The sequence below is a fragment of the Choristoneura fumiferana genome, chromosome 2 (genome assembly GCF_025370935.1).
Source record: "Choristoneura fumiferana chromosome 2, NRCan_CFum_1, whole genome shotgun sequence".
Classification (NCBI taxonomy): Eukaryota; Metazoa; Arthropoda; class Insecta; order Lepidoptera; family Tortricidae; genus Choristoneura; species Choristoneura fumiferana.
Window position 1 is genome coordinate 10,202,331 of NC_133473.1, and position 22,876 is coordinate 10,225,206.

The following is a 22,876-nucleotide window of genomic DNA, read 5'->3' on the forward strand; positions in this document are numbered from 1 at the left end:
ACCTATACCTTCGCAATTTTAGTCATGTAGGTAGGTAGGATTAAAAAAAAATACAATGCGCATCAGTTATTCCTATAATATTTCAAAATTGTTGGAAGATCAATTTAAAGTTCCCGAGCCTGGTTCACGCTGACCCGCCCATAAACACCGCAAATCTTCTCAAGGACGGCCATTTAAAACAAACTGGCTATTTTAAGAAACAGTGGCATACTTTTAAAATATACCCCTATTATGTCTTTACCCTAATTACGGTCACAGTTTACTCTAGAACTGTAATAATTTGCTCGCACAAAACATACCGCTAGCTCCTTTGGCGAGCATCAGGAGTCGATATTTGAAAGATGCGTTTCTGACCGGACAAAGGCTTTAAACGACCAGTTATTACACCGCGGTCGCATACGAGTTAATCATAGTTTACAGTTATTAGGATAATTTATAGCCGTTTAATATCGGCCGAATCGTAAGGATTTGATTATCGATGTAATATTTTTTTGTCTGAGACGCTACGGATCGCGTGTCGCGTGCTTCTGACATCTTTTTTTCGGTTTCTGTTTTCGGGGTTCAACAAAAAATACAAGTTTGTTAAAAGGCACCCAACTACTGGCCAGTGACTACCGGAATATAATTTCTGATAATTTAATAAATTATACAGGCTATCAGTTTAAAAATGAATAGCTGCGGGCATGTTTTGGAAGTGTTTCTATTGTTATCAAGACAATAATAATTTGTGTGGAACCGTTTTTCTAAATCATCTCTATAAAAATTAATGTAATGTTTGTTGTGAATTATTGTTAAGATACATTGATATGTATTGTATAATTTTGAGTAAATAATGATAATAATGAGTAAAAAATACCTATTCTCAAAAGTTAATTAACAAAATTTACCTTTTCCGAACTTTTCAGTTCCAGCTAAGGCTTAGATCAGGTTGTGATTTTTGGGTACAAAGGCTGATGATTGAAGGTTTGGCTTCAGAATGCCTATGTAAGTCAATACCGGAACTTTACTTGAGTCGGAAACTTTTGTGTATAGCAGCTGGGCTGAGGCTGGGCGTTGAGATGTATTCCTTGTGGTACTATTGTGTTGACCAAACGGGCCACCATGGACTTTACCGTCAAAGGAGCGAATGCCGCTTTTCCCGTCATGCTGCGCTCAATGACATTGTTATAATCCGTTGATCTCTTGCCATCGTGAACGTGCCGGCAATTTTAAAGCGCAACGGCATTACACGAGACGATAGCACGACGCTGAATGATATGTTTGTGATGCCCTGGAGAATTTGCCGGGCGTCCCAAAGGACGCAACCTGTGTCGACTCTAGCTCCGTCATACTTTGATTGAACCACAAGAAAAGCGCAGCGGTGGGAAATTAGTAAAACACCAGGGTTTCGGTTGGACACAATTTTATATGTAGGTACCTGTCGTCGACAGACTGTCGACTTTCAGACCCATGGGTCCATGCGGACCTGGCGCACATTGACTTGTAAGAGATTTACAAAAGCGACTGGTTGTCACAACTGGAGACCAAAAGGTAGGCAGCTATCTCTCTCAAAGGATTATAGCTATTCAACGAGGAAACGCTGCCAGCCACGAGGCACAATGCTACGGGAGCCATTCCTAAGATCTAATTTAATTTTAACAACTAGTTACACCCCACACTTCAGTCTACTCGTGACCACGGCCACTGCAATGTTGCCGAAACGTCGAGGTAAATATTGTTCGTGTGTGTTAGCCTGATAAGTCCTGTTGGTGGTATTTTGACTAACTAGTTTTTATTTTAGTTATTTGAATTCTTCTTTGTTATTTATACTCAATTGAATGTAATTCTTTAAGATATATTTTGATTTCCCCTAACAATCGTCGAATTTGATATGGAGCATGCTTGAGTATTAGAAACGTGCCGTGGGTAGTTAGCCTTTTAAAGTTTAGTCCATCTAAATGTACCTCTATAATGACTTACTGTCAAGACATTAATTGAATACTGAAAAAAGTGGTGGCTTCATTACATCCGGGAGAAGCAAAAAGCAATGACTGCTGATACAGGATGTTTGGCTGTCTGGTGTAGGGGTTTTAAGGGATGATAGGTAAGTTCATTCTGAACATTACTGACCACTTTATTATTGTGAAAAGTTAATTTTTAGGGTTCCGTACCCAAAGGGTGCCAACGGGACCCTATTACTGAGACTCCGCTGTCTGTCTGTCTGTTTGTCTGTCTATCTGTCCGTCTGTCACAGGGCTCTATCTCTTAAGCCGTAAAAGTTAGACACTTGAAATTTTCTACACACTAAAAATAAAGTAAAGTTACAAATTAAAGGGGGTCGTCATGCAAGAAACGTGTTTTTTTCAGCGCTATGTGGTTGCTAGACGTTCGGTCGCCTTAGCAACGGCTAGCTATTTCGGTTGAATATTTAAGTTTGCGATTTTAATGATGATTTATAAAAGCTTCGACAATATAATGTAGTGACTGTCTGATTGTGTGGTTTATTTGTTTTTGTGCAAAATTAATAAAGCAATTTATGAACCACAAAACTCAATGAAGCCAACTTTGATAAAGCGCTCGCCAAATCCACACCGTATAATCACTATGTTTACCTATTGTTTTTTACACTAAAAAAATCATACTAAGTATTTAACACTATTTACAAGGTTTATTTACAAGGGTTAATACAGTTTAAAAATTATTCACACTAGTCGAGCTTCTTATTATTTAATTACACAACATACGAAGTCCACTAAATTTCCCTCTAATGAACCAAACAAACAGCAATTTTTTTTTCTGCTGCTGCGCATGGCAAGAGTCTGAAGCGCTATTCAGCCTCCGAGAGGGCGACAGCCAAAGAGGATGAGAATTAAAAAATGTTTTTTATTCAAAATACTTGCACCTAGTGCTTACATTTTGGTGATATGTTTTTATTAACTTGTAATGTAATGTAACTAGTTATGTTTGTTCTGGTGGAATTAATATTTTAACTTAAATTTGAAGTGGATATCTTCAACCGATTGAGCTGAAATTTTGCATGCATGTATAAATCCGATGACAATGCAATATTATTATGACGTAGAGCTGATCTGATGATGAAGTTAGATGTTGGAAACGACACGACTGCATCGATTTTGGTCTCATTTGATTCGTCTTGACGACTACCTACTTTGGTAACCAGGGGCAAAAACTACCGCCAGCAAAAAAGCCTGTATTAGATTTTTTTTACAAAAAACTATTACTGAACTACCTATTTGTTTTTAACGAAGGTGCGGAACCCTTCATGCGCGAGTCGCTCGCACTCGCACTTGACCGATTTGTATTTACCTTACTTTCAAACATATTTGGGACCTAAAATTTGAAACACCCATGTATGCAATGCAATGTATTATAACTATGCAAGATTATGGAATTCTCGGCCTGATGCTGCAGCCAGGATATCCAGAACACTAGTAGGTACACTCTTGATAAAACCATAGCAGATATATCGTGTTTGATTCCTTTTGATCAGTATTTGATTCTACATACAATGCAATGGTGGCAACACGATGAGCTGCAGGGCTACTACGAAACTCGAAATTCGTATCGTACCATCCCTCTCGCTCTAGTATTAAATAGTATAAGTGTCATAGGGACCGCACTACACGAATTTCGAGTTTCGAGTTTCGTAGTAGCCATGTTGATGCTGCAGCCAGGATATCCAACACACTAGTACACTTTAAAAAAATAATGTAACAAAGTTTAAAAAAAAATGAAATGAAGAACTTAAATTGAAAATTTAAAAAAAAAAAAACCGACAAAAAAACGCCGCCAAAAAAGACAACTAAAAAGTAAAAAATAATTATGCACTACGCACTTGTTAAGCTGTTGCCCGCGACTTCATCTGAGAAGAATTCGTTTATCCCGCGGGGACTATGCTGATTTCCCGCAAAATTAGCCCAAGTTAATTTAGCATAAGTACCTAGTAATATGTTTTTTATCTAAGCGTCGTCAGTGTCGGGAGAGCGCTAAGGTTAATACTTTAAAAAATTCAACATATATGTACATACTTTAGTTTTCTGTTAACCTTAGCGGTCCCCCGACGCCCGACACCGATGAGTACGCTTAGATAAAAAAAAGTCATTAAGTGCCGTCATTTCTTTATCAATCTTTGACTCCATATCCACATTCACTTAACAAAATTCGCCTGTGGAAGAGGATACCTTTGGGTAATGGTCACGGCGGGGCTGCGGCGGGAAATTGCGCAACGGCGTGCGCCTCGGCCGCACCGCGAAACCTGACGCTCGCTGCGCTTGCGCTTGCAAACATGACGCCGATGGGCTTTTGCCAACACTGTGCTTTCGAAGACTTGTCACATTGATCTGAGTTTAAATGGAGTTTAAACATTATGATAATACTAAAATAGACGCGTCAGTTAAATGGATGATATAAAATGACACAGTTTTTTTAGGTAATAAGTACTTACCTACTTTCACCAAAAAATATTTCACGTCTCTCAACGTCCACGTCAATATCTGAAAATTTTAACGCCATTTATGTATTTAAAACGTGTTCTAAAATTAATCTGAAATATTTCAGCAGTTAGTAGATTTCATTTGACTGAACACCCTTGTTAAGGTTTTACATAGGATTGTTTTTGTTTGCTTCAAAATGTAGTCACGTCGTATGGATACATTCGACAAACGGAATAAAGAGAATCTGAAAAACATAATATTATTCAGGTCAACCTACCCAACTACTTATCGTAGCTAAGAAATTCCAGATTAATTTAAAATCAACTTGTACGAGTATACCTAACTTGACTTGACTCAGATCAGCTTAAGCCAAACAAAAGTTCTCACAGCATGAAACTCGTAAGAAAACTCGTGTCTTATTTGAAATAATAACATTTTCTAGATTTCCTTTTTTGAACTTTCCGATAATTTCTAATGCGCCTGCGACAGTTTTAATATAGATCACGTTACGGGCGCCTGCGACCAGTAGCCGTCGCGTCAACATTTTTTGTCTCCTCTGACAGATCGAATTAAAATAAACGCTACGTCAAAACGTCCTTCCTGTATTCGGTTACGTGACTGTGTGCAGTGGGAACACCATAGGTGGGACGACCGTATCTATGCTACTTTATTCTTTTTGATTAGATATAATAATTTTGATAACCAGAGAAAGATCAAATGGGTTATTATGATTTGATTGGTATTCCTTTGTATGATGTTTGTTGTGCTTATATTGTTAGTTTGAAAAACGTTAAACTAGTGTTTTTTATATAATTAGTTACTACTACTAATCTAAAAAATATTTTTTTATTATTTGTTAAGCTTTATAAATGAGTTTTTTTTACCTATTACTATTTGAAGTTGCATTGTGTCATATTAAATATTATATTTTCAATCATATCATATACAAACCTAAGCAACTAACGTAGATAGGTATACAACCCAATCTGAGAGTAAGGCAAAATATTAGTCGTAATATAACACGTTTTTCAAAAACCTCTTTTCGCTAAACACAGTGGTTAAAACAAACGAATGAAGCGAAGCGTGGAAGCTACTGAATTCAACGGGAAAAGGTTTGTCTTTTTTTCTGGCAGACCGTTACAAATTGCCAGATGGTCTATTTTTTTGTTTCAACACATCCACAATGATTACAGTTGACACGTTTGAAGCAAGCACGCTTCAGTGCAAATTCGGAATTTGGTTGGAATTTTGACTAAACGCTAAAACGTTTTAAATATCGGTAAAGGTAAACTTTGGTGACTTTTTGTGAGTACTTTGCCCGTAGAAAGAAAGTTTGTACCTATATAACACAAATTAAAAAAAAAACGTACTCGATCAGGAAATACTAATCTAGTGAACATTCATACGGCACTTACCGGTAGGCAAGTTTCTGGGTAGATCGAGAAAGTAAAGCGTCTTATAAGACAATCTTTTTAAAATATCTGTCTGAAGAGAGATCTCTTTATTGTGGCGCCCCCACATTAAGTAAACGTCTGCGTTATTTAACGATGATCGATCTTTTATATTTCCGCAAGGAAAAATTCCGTCGTGTATTTCGCACAACGTTTCTTGTATTTACTGTAGTAGACGGTATGTAGAAATGAGCCTTACCTATTCTCTCGACGCCTGCAGGGCTACTACGAAATGCGAAACTCGAAGTTCGTGTCGTGCGGTCCCTCTGACACTTATACTCTTTAATACGAGAGCGAGAGGGACTCGAGTTTCGAGTTTCGTAGTAGCCCTGCTGACGCGACAAGTCGCAGTCAGTAGAAAGTAAAGCCCAGTAGCAGCACATTAAATAATAACATCGACTAGTGAGGCAAGCTTGCGGCTTTTCTCGCGGTCGCCGCCTTGTCACGCAGGTATCTGTATCTCACTGCCACTGTTTCATATTTACACCTATTAATTCTGTTGTATGCAAGTATATAAAAATGATCTGTGTTCCATAATCTACATTTGAGCTAACGTAAAATTCATCGAGTAACTTGAAAAATGCGATCATTTAGAGAACTGGACGAAAAGAATTGTGAAATTAAGGGGCTGTTTCACCATCCATTGATTAGTGTTAACTGGCGGTTAGGTGTGATGCCGTCTCTATTTGTTTTGTTCGAATAGACGTAAACGGCATCACATTTAACCGTCGGTTAACGCTAATCAATGGATGGTGAAACAGCCCCTTATACTCCTAATAGTTAACCCGATAGTGTTTTTTTTGTAAGAATCATCAATATATAAAAAAGAAAAAAAGCATTAATTGTTAAGAAACATTTTGGCCACTGAGTAAATAATCCATTTTTTTACTTACGTTATGATTCAGCTTATTTCTTTACGTTCAAAGTAAAAAAAGTCAAAATATCTGTATTCAATTTAAGCACTTATGAATGTCAAAAAAAAAACTACCACCGGTTCGGAAAAACCTCTGTTGAGAAGAATCCGGCAAGAAACTCAACGAGGTATATTATTTTAAACAGATTTACAATATTATTAAATGATATCACAAGTATTTAACACAACTTTATTTTTAACACAGTATTTCGCGATTTGAAGGGATCGCTAATGCGGATCGGAATTATTTCCAAATATCCCTGTCCATGATATAATCATTAACTTTATAATACGCCTTAGATATTAATGTCTTCTTGACAATAGATCTAAATTTTGTAACTGTTTCATTTATAATATTTTTTGGAATTTTATTATAAAAAAATATTAGTAGGTATGCAATTTCTTACATTCCTTGGCGCCACGTTCCCGAGTTCACAAGCGCATGAACTCTCAGTTCGGAGTAAAAATACACGTCAGCGTTGAAAATAGTAAAACAAAAGCAAATTCATCTTAATCGTACCGAATACTTGAGCGGAGGCAGAGCGATATCCACATTATCGAGTTACCTAGGCTACTGGGCATCTCGCTTGAATTTGTTGAAACGCTATAACCCGCTCACGTCTTTTATAAAATTTACTTTTATTTGTAGCAACCGAAGGTTTACTGTTAGATGAGAGTATGCATGGTCATATGGCAAAGAGTGGACATAAAATAATAGTAGTCGCTTCGTTGATTTTATGGAAACATGATATCGTGTTGGCCTCTCACAAAAAGAATAAAGCTAAACCCGACCGAAATTGTTTTAATCGTTGGAAGCCGCACGGTATACAGGTATGACGTACATATATAAAGTGTGGGTACGATGGGTCTTACTTGATTACCGGTTAATTATCCGCTAATGGGCTTATATCCACCATCCCTTACAACTAGTATACATTGAAGAGATTACATAATGGTGTTCCATGCACACAACACTTTCCTATTGGCTAATCTACCCTTAAAACACTTCCGTGATAGATGGAATAACCGAGTGACAGGCAACGCACAGGTTAAACCACTGAAGCTAGGGATTTGGAACTTGCCTAACATAGATAACTTGAGCAAGGGATTTTGCGGATTTCTGATAAGATGAGATATAAATATTTGCCCATTGCATGTTGCAAGCATAAGCTATCGATGTATCAATAAATAATTTTGGTATCGGCTTGTTTTGTTACGGTCCTAAAGAAAGTTTTTTTATTGAATTCGGATTAGCAACAAGTGATAGACCTCCAACAAGAAAGTGAACAGAAAGTTTTTCCACGCGTATATCTTAACGTTCAACGACATTTAGAAATAGACTAGATAACCGTGTCTATAATTGCTATGAGATTTAATTCGGGTCACAATCACCGAAGCAAAGACGTTGATGTGATTGGAAAGGACACCGTACGATTTGTTTGAACTAACTTGCGCATGAAATATCGGTCGGAGTCAGCTACCGGTGGTTCGCTGGCTACCTACCGCGTTCACCAAAAAACTCATAGCTCTGTCTTGAGGCATTCGAATTCCTCCGAGTCAAATACGTGGACGTAATCACACGTTACAATTTATTCAACGCGGCGATGATTCGAAACAACAGAGTTGAAATTATTTAAACGTCCATAGACCAGTATTGCCTACATGTTTGGATGGATAGATATAGAGCTTTGTTTGTCTAGTTTCAATTTTAAATATAATATTTCCAAAAACCATTCTTTGATGTTTACTTGGATTTTTTGACAATCATTATCTTAATAGCAGAATAAGGTGATTTTGGTCACCTTTGACTTGGTCACATTTGGCCTTTGGCTTGCAAAACTTGATCGTATTAAAAATAATTACGTCATTTTTATGATTAAGATTCTAAGGAAATTTAAAGACTTTATTGTTTAAAATTTAGACACAAAAATAATAAAACAACCATCAATTTATACCAATCAATTTATATGTCTATTTCTTAAGAACTCGTGTCTATACGACGCTACGGTATCTACTGATCACCCAATAGTCATTACAGTTATTTGGCTACTAACGTAATAGCCTATTTAAGTGATTTTATTAATTTGAGTTCGGTTCTTCCCGAGATTAACTAAGAGTTAGGTACAGCCTCGGGCGACTTTGTCGGCTACCTAGGCTTCCGTGAAGGGAGGCTCGCGTGTTCCACGGACGGTATAGTATTCACGAATAATTTTAATGAGATAGGAAAATTGTTGGAACGCATTGGATAATCTTGAACAAAAATATTATTCTTGAAAGCCATAGATACTTCTGCCAGATAATAGACAAAAGTGATTGAGAATAGATTAGTCAAATTAGAAACTACTTTTTGGCAAAAATTCAAGTTACTGTTGAAATAGGAAGAATTGAGGAAGCAGTTAATTTACTGGAGGTTCTAAATTAAGTCTGTTAACTGTGGTAACTTTCATTTCCATTTCGTAGCATGTGACAATCTCCCCCAGGATGCGCGACAGGTGACGGCGGAACAAAGCCTTAATAGATTGCTTAAGTTGACATTAAAAACCCCGAAAAGGGTTTTTCGTTTTAGCAAACTAACCACAATGAAACCGCATGCATTTTAATCGGGTGTCGCGTGGCGTTTAACTTTTACCAAAATTACGCGTGCCATTGAAGGTATATCAGACCACAGATGTTACGAACGCTCAAGTTATACTATGTTGTTATAAATCGTACCTAATTAAGAGGTTGGCTACGCGCGTCTTAATTTATTAAAAAAATTGTATTATCGTGTTTAAGAGCATCAATAAAACGTGTGGTGTGGAACTCGTGCAGGGTCTTATCGACTAGAGCTGCAGCAAAATGGTCGTATATCAAGCACCCAATTTATATCAGCAATAAACTCGTCACCTCTTCACCCCATAATGAGGCTTCATTATCATCCTTTGTTAAATTTTACAACGCAATAGTCTAACAAATTACATGTTTTGGTCACATTTCCACCTTATGGGTGTAATAAAACTCATTTACATCAACTAAATTAGATTGGTATTTACTGATATCTTTACTTTACTACATAGTAAATTTGCATTTGAAAGTTTAATTTAAGTGCAAGTTTTTCCTGATCGTCATTTTTACTGAAACAAGGAACCATTGAGTACATCAAAACAAAACTAGTTATTGTTTCTAATTCAACTTTATAAATTTAAATTAAAGAAATAAAGATAAAAATCTTAACAAACCAATTTAAAGGCTACTTACAATTACTTATCATAATGTCCAAATCCCGGAAAAAATCCACGCAACGATTTATCTCTTCTAATTTGTATGTATTACCCGTTCTGCATGAATCGATCGTTTAAATCGCGTAACATTGCCATAAAAAGGGTTCGATAATTTGAGTGTTTGTTTACACTAATATTCGGAGTAAGGGTTGCGCGAACGCACCTGCGCGATGTTATCCGGCGCGAGAGCCGCTGTAAAGCGCTGTTTATATTTTGATCGATCGACGCTAAGCGGAACCATCGGAAATTTATACGTTGGGAGTACTTATTATGGGAATAAGGTGACCACGAGCCGTGGCGAGAGGCGTCGGCGCCCGGAAAAGTAAGGCAGGATGTGTTTTATTATATTCGATGCGAGTAAGTGGCAATTTAAATGGTATTACTTAAAGAAATACCCCCTCTTAAGTTAAGGGTTATTGCTTTGTGCGTAAGTCAAAAATATACACTAAAAAACAAATATCTACACACACATTTACTGAACAACACAAATTAGTAGGAAGATACAGTCAATGGCATAAATATTCAATGTCTGTACGCTGTGTAGAGGTGCAGGCTGAAAATCACCGCGGTGAAGCATAGTCCTCACCGCACATGCTGAGCCTGAACCTTTTGCCTCATAGCTGAGCATGTACTGTCAAGTGCAAAGGTATCGATGCGGCCAAGTTACAAAAATATATATGTATACCTACACGACCCTAATGGTAAGTGCATAAAGTCGTGTATACATATTTTTGTAACTTTGGCCGTGTCGATATCTTTGCACTTGACTGTACCTTCTCACTAATATGTGTTTTTTTAATTGGCAATAAATGTTTTTTCTTTCTTTCTTAATACCTACCTAGTGAAACTTTAGTTCTAATCGTGTTTTCCTCTCAAATCCGGCTGTAAAGCTCGAGCTGTGTTGGTCGGCGATGCATCAATTGGTCGCCACGAGGGGTCGCTGGGTGTCAGCTGCTCGGACAGCGCGTGACAGACGACTGAAGAGCTGCTGGGAAGGCTTATCGATGTTTAATTATTGTTTAGGTAATTGATTTTTCACTTCTCATGCTCATGTTACTTTAGTCTCTGCATATCGGGACTACTGGTAAAATACTGGTATAATTTAGTGTAAGTAAGTTTTGCATGCCATGTTGTGGCGGAACATACATACATGTAACTTTTCTACTGACATGTCGTTTGTACCAACTTTGTGTAGGTTTTAGCAAAAAAAATGATTTGATTTGAAAGCTCCTCATTAATCTCTAGGGATTAAAGTATTTTTTTTAAATTTACGTTGGAAACCCCTAAACAGCCAATCACAATGTTTGTGAATGGAGGTTTCTTAGGGCGTGGAAATAGCCTCAAAATGATAACTGTGCAAAAATATAACAAAAATGATTTAATTCGTGAAACATAATTAAAATTAAGGATTAGTTCATTTTTTTTCCAACTATGCTTTAATTTCATCATAACCGCACTAAATACTCAGCACAAAGCGGGACTCTTCTGCGCTAGACCAGAAAAAATGTATGAAAATCCTTTACAGCATTGTTTTATATATTTTTTAAATTGCACCACCAAAGACGTAACACGAGTATTTTTGCTATAAAATTAGCCTGCATAGTGTAAAAAAATCTAGAGTTAGGTTGGTCAACCTTACGGTCTTATGTAATTTGACAGATTGCTTACAAAAAAATGTTGCTACCAAACCTATTAAAAATAGTACCTTAGTAGCCGTATATAAAAAAAAATGTTTGTTTGTTTGGCCAACCTGGCGCCCATCCAAAATTTGACAGATAGCGGGTAAAAATATCTGCTACTAACTCTGCCAAAAAAAAATCAGAAATCAGAAATATTTTATTTGTATGAATACGGTTACACGGTCTTAAAATACAAAATATTGGTACATACATGCGTATTCACGTTCGTGTACAAATTTTAAATGTCAAATTATATTACTTAGTATAATGTCAAATTTTATAATTATTAGGTATAATATTGATGTGGAGAGCCTTGGGGGAGGCCTATGTCCAGCAGTGGTCGTCTTTCGGCTGACATGATGATGATGATGATGAGGTATAATATTACGATGTCAAACCACAATTATATTTACATTAAGTATATTTTCTTGAATAGGTACTATAGTCATAATTTTCTTGGAGCCATTTTGTCAATTTAATTTTGAATAATATCTTATTTTCTAGCTTAAGGTCCACAGGCAAATGTTTTACAGGATAATACACAATTGTAACAGTTTTTCTTGCAGATGGCAGATCGGCAGGGAGGTGCAGTATAGTGGTGTAAGAAATAAAAAAATAAAAAAATTGGCGGGAACCTTGCGAATTTTCCGTGGACATTTTTTGAGAGTGCGAATGGTAACTTACTCACAAAAATAGAATCATCGAGTGCTAGTGACATTTCTTTCCTATTAATTATTTGGCATGAGTTTTTTTTTCGTCAACTATTCCTGTAATAGTTGAAAGAAAAGCAGATTATGCACATCGCATTAAGTAATTTATATTGCCCTCGTGTCTTTTAAAGCCCTCGCTCACCCTCGAATAAATAAATGACTTTCTGCTTGATGCAACAATCTAGTATTGTTATGCACATAATCCAATCAGTTTTAAAATAGTTTTCAATTTCGAAACTGTTGCCTAAATATGCAAGCATTTATAGCGTCACTTCAAAAACATTAAAAAAAAAGAAAAAATCGCGTGACAATTTTTTTTGCTATTTGAATTTTGAACAGATGCCCATTAATCGAGCGTACGTTTTTAAAAAGTAATATAGTAATATTGAACAGAACGTTGTTTTTTTTCCTCGCATTCAAAGTGAAAAGTAGAGCGCTTAACGCGAGACTAAACAACCATAATGACACTTGAACTATAGCCACCCTCGTTCACATCTCGTGTCATTATGGCTTGTTTTAGTCCCTTGTTTACCAATGTACTATTAATTACTCTTCATTAATTAGTAGACATACATATTTGCTACGGATTAGCTTTAATGAGCTACCGATAATTCAACGCATCAACCAGTGTCACGATTTCGGGTAGACTGGAGAATTTATGAGTACCTAGCTGTCACTTGTGTAGACCAAGCTATGTCTACTCTCATTCTTGCGTGTTAGTTGCATGCTACTGAGTGTGCTAGTGAGTGGATGTATCTGTTTCGATCGAGTGATAAGTGATCACTCGATCGAAACAGATACATCCACTTGCAAAATCTTTAGTTTAATATGCTTAATTATAGCTTTAGTTTATTGTAAGATCCTTTTGGGTTTTCCTCTTGATTAACAGTGTTATGTTCGAGATAATATTGTTTTTTTATGATTTTTTTTAATTTAGGCTAACATAATTTTCATACTATAGTTGATATCAAAATTCAGTGTTTAAAGCGTGACCGAGAGATGGCTGAAATATTACAAATCATTTTCAAAACATTTTGTACAGGTACCTACCTAATATATTTAGCCACTACATAACTACAAATTTGACATGCTCGTTGCATGTGTTTTGTATGGTCGAACCACGATGGTCGATGCGCGGTAGCAGCGCCCATCACTATACCTGACGTCAGTGAGTGACGAGCGCTGCGCAGGACCCGCTGGCTGCTTCGGGGAAGGCTGTGCCACGTCGCATTCCTGCGCACCCCGCGCATGCGCGAAACGCCGCCGACACCGCTCGATCGTAGATAATGCCCACTTATGACATGAACCATGCTTTTATTCCAACAAATTGATTTCGAAGAGAGATCGGATCTTTGATAGCCAGCCGTTCAAGAAACAAATAAGGTAATGCTATCGTTTAGAAATTGACATGTATGTTACTGATGTAACTCTGGAGCATGGTGATCGATTAGAGTATTGTGCTCTTTAAGATAACCATCACGAATACACGTATTTAATGTGTCGGTTGGTAAGAGCCTAGTCTTCACATTTCGCCTATAGCGATCATAGACGAAATAAAAAGATGTGTGGTTAAATAATGATTCGTAAAAGCAGCAGACGATTACTGCGCTAGCCGAACGTGATCAAGATAACCGATTATTAATCGCCGCTAATTACTGCTGGTGTTAGTTCGACCTTAATCTGGACACCATTTACCTACGACAGACAACAAAAAATCCCAACAAAAAGCGTGAAGAAAGGTAGATTCGGTGCCCAGTTCCGCTGGTCGCATTCACCTGTTCATTGTTTGGCTGGCGGCTGCCATAAACAAAAGGGTTCAAATATCACAGTTTTTGGAGATAATGGCCGTCAATGCAATAAATTTAACAGATAATAACCGCACTTAGATTATCGGCTTAATTCGTGGGTTCGGTCGGATGTGTGATTTATTTACATTTCTTGTAAAGCCAAAATATAGTTTATCAGTAAGCATGGCTGGAATTAAAAGATTGCTGTGGTACATTTATGTAAATAGATTCAAAGAACTTAATATAGTATTTTTTCCGTAAAAAGCAGCCTTTAAACGCATTGACGAGTGGGTTTTAATATAATTTAAGTAACTTGTTGCGGACGGATGTGGCCGTCGGAGCTACGAGTCCCGGCGATAAATCCGCGGTTCGCCGCCGGCGCGGGCGCAGGTTCGGGACCCATCAATCATGCAGCGACGTCGCTGGAGGTTCCGCGCCAAAGATCAGACAATCCAAAAGGAAAGGACTTAGGTAGGTACTGTGAGTACGTTTTGTAGATATTGCTTCCAACGTATCCTTAATGATAGCTGATTTTCTTTAATTACTCATTTCATGTTCAACTACATAGTCCACTTCACTCTTCCATTGAATTGTTTGTACCTTTTGGTCCGACAACTAAAAATAAATTTCAGAATTTACCAAAAATTACTGTCTTCGTTTATGTTGCAGAAACTCATGCAGCAAATTTCATGTATATGAAGTAAGTAGTACCTACATCTCGATCCTGCGGAAATATCGGAAATGTAATTAGAAATTACTCCCTAGATACTCATAGAAAATTATTATACATGGAAATGGTATGATTCTGTGTACTTACATCACCATGTCATTAAAATATCTAAAATTAGGTATTCAAAACTGTTTTATATGTGAAAAATAATTCTCTTACATTTTAAAGATAGTCTACAGACCCACCTACTCTTTGGCTAATAGTCTAACGACCCCTTATTAAAAGAAGAGCTGCCACGGAGGATGTTGGACATAATACGTGATACATGATAACTAGAGGCGAAGTCATATTAAATCAGGTTGCCTGCGCGCACACTTTATTCACTTACGCGGTAAAATTGGCGTAATGGTGGTATTAAGGTTTATAAATATAATTCAATTGTCGTGGTTATGGCAATGACGGACGGCCAGAAACAGGTATGAAAATGAGATGATCGCGATTTATTTGGTCTTATGGACCGCTAGGCACTTTCAGGTAAATATTGTAATTGACAAGGTTGTAGATGTTGTACAAAGCTTTGAAAGGAAATTTTAAATTTATAATTTAATGAAGTTGTGAAACAGCATCGCTTAAATGAAATAAAATAACTTTTTGTAATGAAAATGGTCTGATATTTTCACAGTAAATATGTTTTTTTTAAGTAGCATTAACTACATTCTTACACGATATACGTACAATTAAAATAATTTTGTATTTTTTTTAATTTACCCCGAAAAGTGCACCCCATGTTTAATATTTATTTATTTAAGTTCCAAGTCCATATTTGGGCCACAGACTTATATAATTATGTCTAGGTACCAATTTACAATTCAATTGGTTCAGTAGTTGCGCAGCAAATTGGCTGTGACCGACAGACAGACAGACACGCGAGGCTTAAAAATATTACAATATGAATTATTAAAAGATAAATAGGCAAGATGGGGAAAAGTGAAACAGTACCGCGCAAGCCTTATGATCACACTTGAAGTACTGTCATGTCATAAAGATCTAATCTATAATTTTTGAATACTGTTTCACTTTATCCCGGCACCAAGGTTTTATTTAAACCCCACATTTCCTATTAGTAATTAATATTTTTAATCCTAATAATGTGTTTAATGAAGAAAAGTAACCTTGTGTAGATTCAAGCTAGTAGTGTCACAATAAATTTTAAAAATATAATAAAGGCATTTAAACTTTTAGATGTAAAATGATTGATGCTTTGTGCGTACGTTCTATGTGAGTCGTGAATTATTGTAGCTAATTGCCATGGACACCCTTTGAGTATTTACCTATCACACGTTACTATTGGCGTATGCAAGCGATTGAGATATTTGGTTGGCTGGTCGGATATCTACCCCGATGGTCTAGTTGGTAGGACATCTCTGGAGCGTAAAACCATAGGAGATGCGGTCCGAGTGTCGTCTGGTGATTTTCTGCGCCTTGTTAGTACTTTACCTAGTTTAGGCGGCTTAGCTGCTTAAGGGGTTAAGCTCATGAGCGCATAATCTTCTGGTGGCAACAAAAAGTATGATATATAGTCTCAAGCAAGAAGTTTCTGACTTATCCTTTTCCCCCGGATTCAGTTTTCCCACTTCCCCTTCAGCAAAAAAGCTAAGTACAGTCGAACCATTTGATTTCTGACCCACCGTAGAACGTTCCTACAGTAAGTGTTACAATGAATTCCCTTGTCAAGCAATGCAACGTCACTATGACTTTTTCTACGAATAGGTTCCACAGTAGATCTCTCACAATTCACCTGGTTTAAGAATGTTCAAGAATGCTTGAAAAGAAAATAAGACGGACATTGATTGCAATGAACACTCAAATTTTACGCATGTTGAATGATGATAATATACCTACTTATCACTAAATTCAAACAACGGCCGACCAAAAAGGTGATTACGGTCACAGTAATACATACCGACCCGCCATTTTGCGTGTGCTTGTGATTGATCTCGGCATAATACTCACCCTGAGGCATCTCAAGATATTAGGACATTTTACCTATCCTTACTTGAAACTTTATTCCATATTGTGTAAGTCAACTTTCTGAATGGTAGTGACCAGAGTAATTAATCAAGTTTATGTTCAGTTACAATAAACTTTGTAAAGATAAGAGCAAGGTGAGGATTCGCTTGATGAGGTTTGCAATATTATAGTAGGTGCAAAATCAGCACAGCTGAAATACTTGCCGCGAGCTGGCGATTAGGGTGTGGAAGCAATGCGTTTCTTACCATAGAGTTGAGTTTATGTAGAACGGGTGATGGTTAATTTGGTGTAAATAATATATCTTATCTTTATCATACCAGCACAGTTTCAGTTTCAGTCTGATCAGTCGCCGTTTAAAAATAAAAGTAGCTACAACAAAAGCAAGTAGGGTTCTAGGTAAAAATGCTTTAGGTACAGTACATTGGTGCCGTAGCGTTGTATATGTATTCAGGTACTGCTTTACGAAAATATTTAAACAATTAATAATTAATATGTTTTGCGAAATAAAGTTGGTTACAGATTGACATGAGAAAATAAACATAATACGGCTAAGAAGCCATCATAGCTCTTGACGCATCAATCGTTTAGTTAGTTTGACATTTCTATTCCTTTTATTAGTTCTATGGCACCAGTCAACGGGGACCTGAACATCACGATCCCAAATGTGTTTGTTATTTTGTCCTACAGGCATCTATTAGGGTCTTTGGCGGCGCCTGAGGCCTCCCGCCGTTTACTAACTGCTCTTTTATCACCGTGATTTGAAGTGTATCTAGACGCGCAGGATTACATTTAATTAGTATTGATCGTGTACTGGTACTGCGTACCCAATGGTAGGTATTGCGCATTAACGCCTTTGGCATGTCACCACTTGGGGCGTGCTGCCCTACCCTTCTGCTGGTACTGGAGGCTGCGTGAGGATAAACCTGCTGGGGCTGCCTACCATCACTGCACGCCAATGGTCATCGTCATCACCTAGGATCGAACCTCTCATTTCCGTTCCTTTTGAGGGTTCCAAACTACAGTCGGCAAAATAACGGAACCCTTATAGGATCACTTTATTGTCCGTTCGACCGTCTGCCAAGACTCTTTTTCTCTGGAACGCTTACCTAGAGGTCTCAAGCTGAAATTAATATCAAATACTCAGGTTTGCTCCTTTTTTAAATAGTTATTAACCACTTCATTAAAAACTGAGATTGGTAAATAAAGTAGTTCCTAAATGATACTTTAGTATTAAGACTAAGGATGTATGGGTATCTCAAATTCCACAGAACTCAATAACATTACGTGAACTTCCACGTACTACTTACCAAGCCATAGTGAAACGCTTATGAAAGCCTGACATTACGTTGTATAGCCGGGCTAACAGATCGGTGCAATTGCCTTTTGAACTCGATGAGTGAGCCTTTTTCGAGCCGATTTAACTCCCTGCAATACAATAACCTTACAATGTAAGCCAATGCTATTGCAGAAACGGGAAATGTTATCGATCATGAAAGCGTAAAGCGAAATAAATATTTTATGATATTTATAATCATCATGAGCACTAAATTAAAATAATTTCATTTATAAATAAGCCGACACTAACCAAGGTTTTTTCCTTTCCTTTCATAATAGTACCTCAACGGTTGTATGCCGCCATTTTAATATCAGACCATTTTTCTTTCACATAAAAACTGTTATAAATAAATACCTAACCAAAATTAACGTTTTTCAGTCTAAAATTAATGCCAATTTTCAAATGTTTCAAAATTACTTTTCCTATTTTAAATTAGTGTGAATTTTCAAATATGCTTAGCATTATGTATGGAGGAAAAGTTTTCAAAGTTGCGAAATATCAAAAGCCAACTAGCCCTTCTACTAGTGATTTCAACGACCTGCCTTATAAATTCTCATAGGAAAGTTACTGAGTGGAAAATTGATTTGAATTTTTGCGAAAGTTTCCAGAATCTTCCTAGAACTTTCCTGCATTTTTGAGAATGTATTGTAACTTAACTTAAACATTATATATTAATATATATTTATTCTCATTTTTTTGTGAAGCGCTAGATATACCATATATATGCGTATATCTAGCGCTTCACAATAAATATAGGTACATAGAAGCTATCTGACTTTAACTATGTCGTAACTATGTGGCTCCAAATGACCGAAACGTTATCTAGATAGTGCGATTAATAACATTCGTAAAGCAAACGTCGCGGGCGCAGAAGGCGAGGGCTCGTATAAATCGAGAACCCGATTAAGGCTCGCCCATTATCCTGTCGATACTCCGATTCGTGCGCACGAACATCGCTGAATTACACCTCTATTTACTGTCAAACTTAATTTGTACCCACCGTTGCGAAAGTTCACGTCTAGGAAATACCAACTGTCGATATCTTGATATTACACGTGATAGCTACTGAAGATGCTTGTCGAGATGTCAGTATGTAAATGTTATAAATTAGAACGGTGAAGTTTTGAAGGCTCTTTGCTCTCATCACTTTCTCTTGCGTGATTTTGTACAATCTGTCAATGTCTTTCGCGATTAATGTTAGAATATCAGTCCAGTTTTGTGTAATATGTTGTAAAGTGGCTGAAAGTAACCTATAAATTTATTTAAATGTTATAAAAGAGTAAAAGAGAAGATTTCAAACATTTATGTACCTCGGTTTGTAAAGTTTTGTTCCCATATTCCGCTAGATCATGTGAGTATTCAGTAAAAGTGATTTACAGTCTTCCTATACCTACCTAAATATAAACCAAAATTTTAATGATGTTAATTTTACTAAATATCCCTAGATATTTGTTGGTACATAAATAGGCAAAAGTTATGCTGGCATAGAAAGTGACTCAGGCTTAAATCACCTAGAGGCATCGAAGCGCGTTGAATGCTGGTGGAGCATTTATCACATTGTGGTGTAGTATGACGAGTCAAGTGATTAGTTGCTGGCTGTTATAATATAATTTAGGCTTAGCGTAATTCGTGAGGTTTTGTTCGGCGCTTGTTAGGCTCACTTGTTGCGCGCGCGCTCACATCCGAACAGATTATGGACCGGCACTGCTTAGTATGGAGTACGCTTGAATTCGTAATTTTACATGTTTTGGTTGAGTTAATATGAAATTCTGATGTGATAAAATAAAAAAGTGTTTGCATCATGTTTGATACTATTTTAAGTGGTTTCCGGTCGTGCATATAGGATTCAATACTATTGGTTGCTATTGGCATTGTAGTCCACATAAATACTTATCGGTATTGCTTTTGACAACGCTTCCCCAAAAATTGTCTGCCTAGAAAATGTCAATCCAAACAGTATAATAATGGTTAAAATTAAGTTCACTACACCTTAATTAAATTTTGATTTCACTAACTTTAGTTAGGTACCTATTAAAACAATCAAGACGAAAATGAACGTCATTTATTGCGCGTAGTGCGCATTTTGAAGAAATCAAAAGCCGTTTCCACTTAAAACTGCCCTTCACAGACGTTAATATATCGCTGACCATTTATTTACATTAGCATCATTTCATTATCAGTTTATCACTGATTGCCTCGAAAGCTATTGATGTACAACTTGCATTGATAAATAGGCGATGACTAAATGTAAATACGATTGAGCTTTTGTTATGGCCAGGGTTTTTCTGCCGCTCGTGACTTTGTTTGGCCACGAGGGATCACTGAATAATGTTATTCACACTTGCGGGCTTTGGGGATTCATTTTGATAGCCTCTATAAATATGCGTATTGATGATGTACTCGTAAATATATGCTTCAAGCAATGAACATAGCGTGAAAGAATAATCAGAGCTTCAATTTGATTATTGTTAAAATATGACGGACTATTTGATCTTTGTCTTCACAAATAGACCATTAATTAAAATTATAGAAATTCTCAGTAACCCATGTTATCTAATTCATGTAGTTTGTTATAAAAGGACATTCTTAACAATATTCTATGGGTCAAGTTTTTTATTGTGACTTTTTTATATTTCGATGATGACAAGATTATGAAATGCGATGAGGAATCTCGACAGGAACCCTTTGACCGCGGACATACCACATAAATTATGAATTAGTCAGTTGACTTCATTGAAAGGCCATACCACCGCTGGGGCCCTTTGTGCGGGGTCCCTATTAACTGCTTAAGAAGTTCATAGCGTTTTGTAACATTGACTAAGGAGTGGGTCCCCTTTCTAAAAACGTTCTCATTGGCCTTTCAAAAGTCCTCGTATTATTGTGAGAATATTTTGACACATTGCCGTGCATTGTGCGAGGGTTTTTTGGAGCGATAAATTATTTTTTTACACCAAGTCTTTGTGAACGAAGGTGAGTGACATAGATTTATAGGCCACCGATATTAAATGCTACTTGATAATAATTATGTATTTCTACACTTGATCTGTTTTTTTATTATCTTCATGTTTATGAATATTTCTTATTTTTAGTTACTTCCACGAATGGATGCAATAACTCTTGCGTAATATTAAAAAAAATCTCTAATCGTAGTAGTGATGGGTTTATGTATCATAAAAAAATCATGAATCCATCATGACTTAGAGCATAAATTAGATTTATTCAAAAGTAATAAGAAAGGGTTGGTACCCAATAACGGTCCACGGTAGTGAAATTCATGAAAGTGGCTGTGTGCACAAAAATTAAAAAGAGGTAGTAAGGTATTAACAAATAATAATTATGATGGCTACATGGAATGGCGACAATTATGATTTGTAATCAGATGCTACAAATCATTGAAGACTATTAAAAAAATGATCGTTACTTGTGAGCATTATCACACCTAAATTGAAACTCATTACCGAGTTCATCACTCCTTCTCTCCTATTTAGATTATCCACCTATTCTCAAGTTCTCTGTGTCGGCATATGCCGCGCAGTGTATGTGTAGACAGGTGACAATAGAGTGAAGCTTTCGGTGCGACCGCGACGAACAAGTGTGATAACCGATTGAGGAGTCTGTCGCCGCCACAATGCGCTCGCACAGTAGCGGGCTTCCGTGTCGCTTGCTACTAGAATTACGAATGGTGACAGAATTGAACGCTATCGGATTACTATCGGATATGTGATGTCAGAGAAATATTAGCCACTGATCACTGACAGTGATATTTTGTGACCAAAAATCGCAGTTACCGTTACATAAGAAAAGTATGCTTCACAATTTGATCAAAGAGTCGCTATGTTAAATTATCGACGATTTCATAGAGATACAGTGAATGTTTGAACTCTTAATAGAATAAAGGTGAGGCATCTAATTGAAAGCAGGGATGAGAATGAGGCACGGGCAGAGAGCACATTATGTCAGTAGGCGATCAACATTAATCAACATGTTGACATGTTGTGGTCCATATTCACCTCAACATCAAAGCCTCTTATTATTATTATAAAGATTTGTACATATAAACAAAATAGAAATGTGTCCAAACTTACCTTACAAAACGGTCCGTCTGACAGCTTACTCTCTTTCCGGTAATCCGTAAAAGCCACCAGAGACTACCCATAGCGATAGGTACTTCGTTAAAAAAAAGCGTGTAGTAGGTATATATTTTTTTAGACTTGTTTTCAAAATTCATGAAATGAAATGCATGCAATCATAAAATATAAATACAATAAAAAATGCTTTAGTGATTCGGATTGATGAAAAAACGGTACTATACCTGCTCGCTATGTTTTTTGCGAGACTGTGTTTTTTGAAGTACCTGTGTAAAGTCGCCATCAAATATTTCGAAGCGGCAAAGGTGATCAATAATATCGATACATTAACTCTAATACATTAATAATAGATTGCATGTGCCGATATTTTTGACCACCTTGGCCGCTCCGAAATACCTATCTGATGGCGACTGTACTAGTAGGTATCTACAATGATTTTTTCCCCAGCTTTTTCCAATTTTTAATCAGAATAGGATCAATTTGAATGAATACCTACATAAGAAAATCTTAAAATTTTT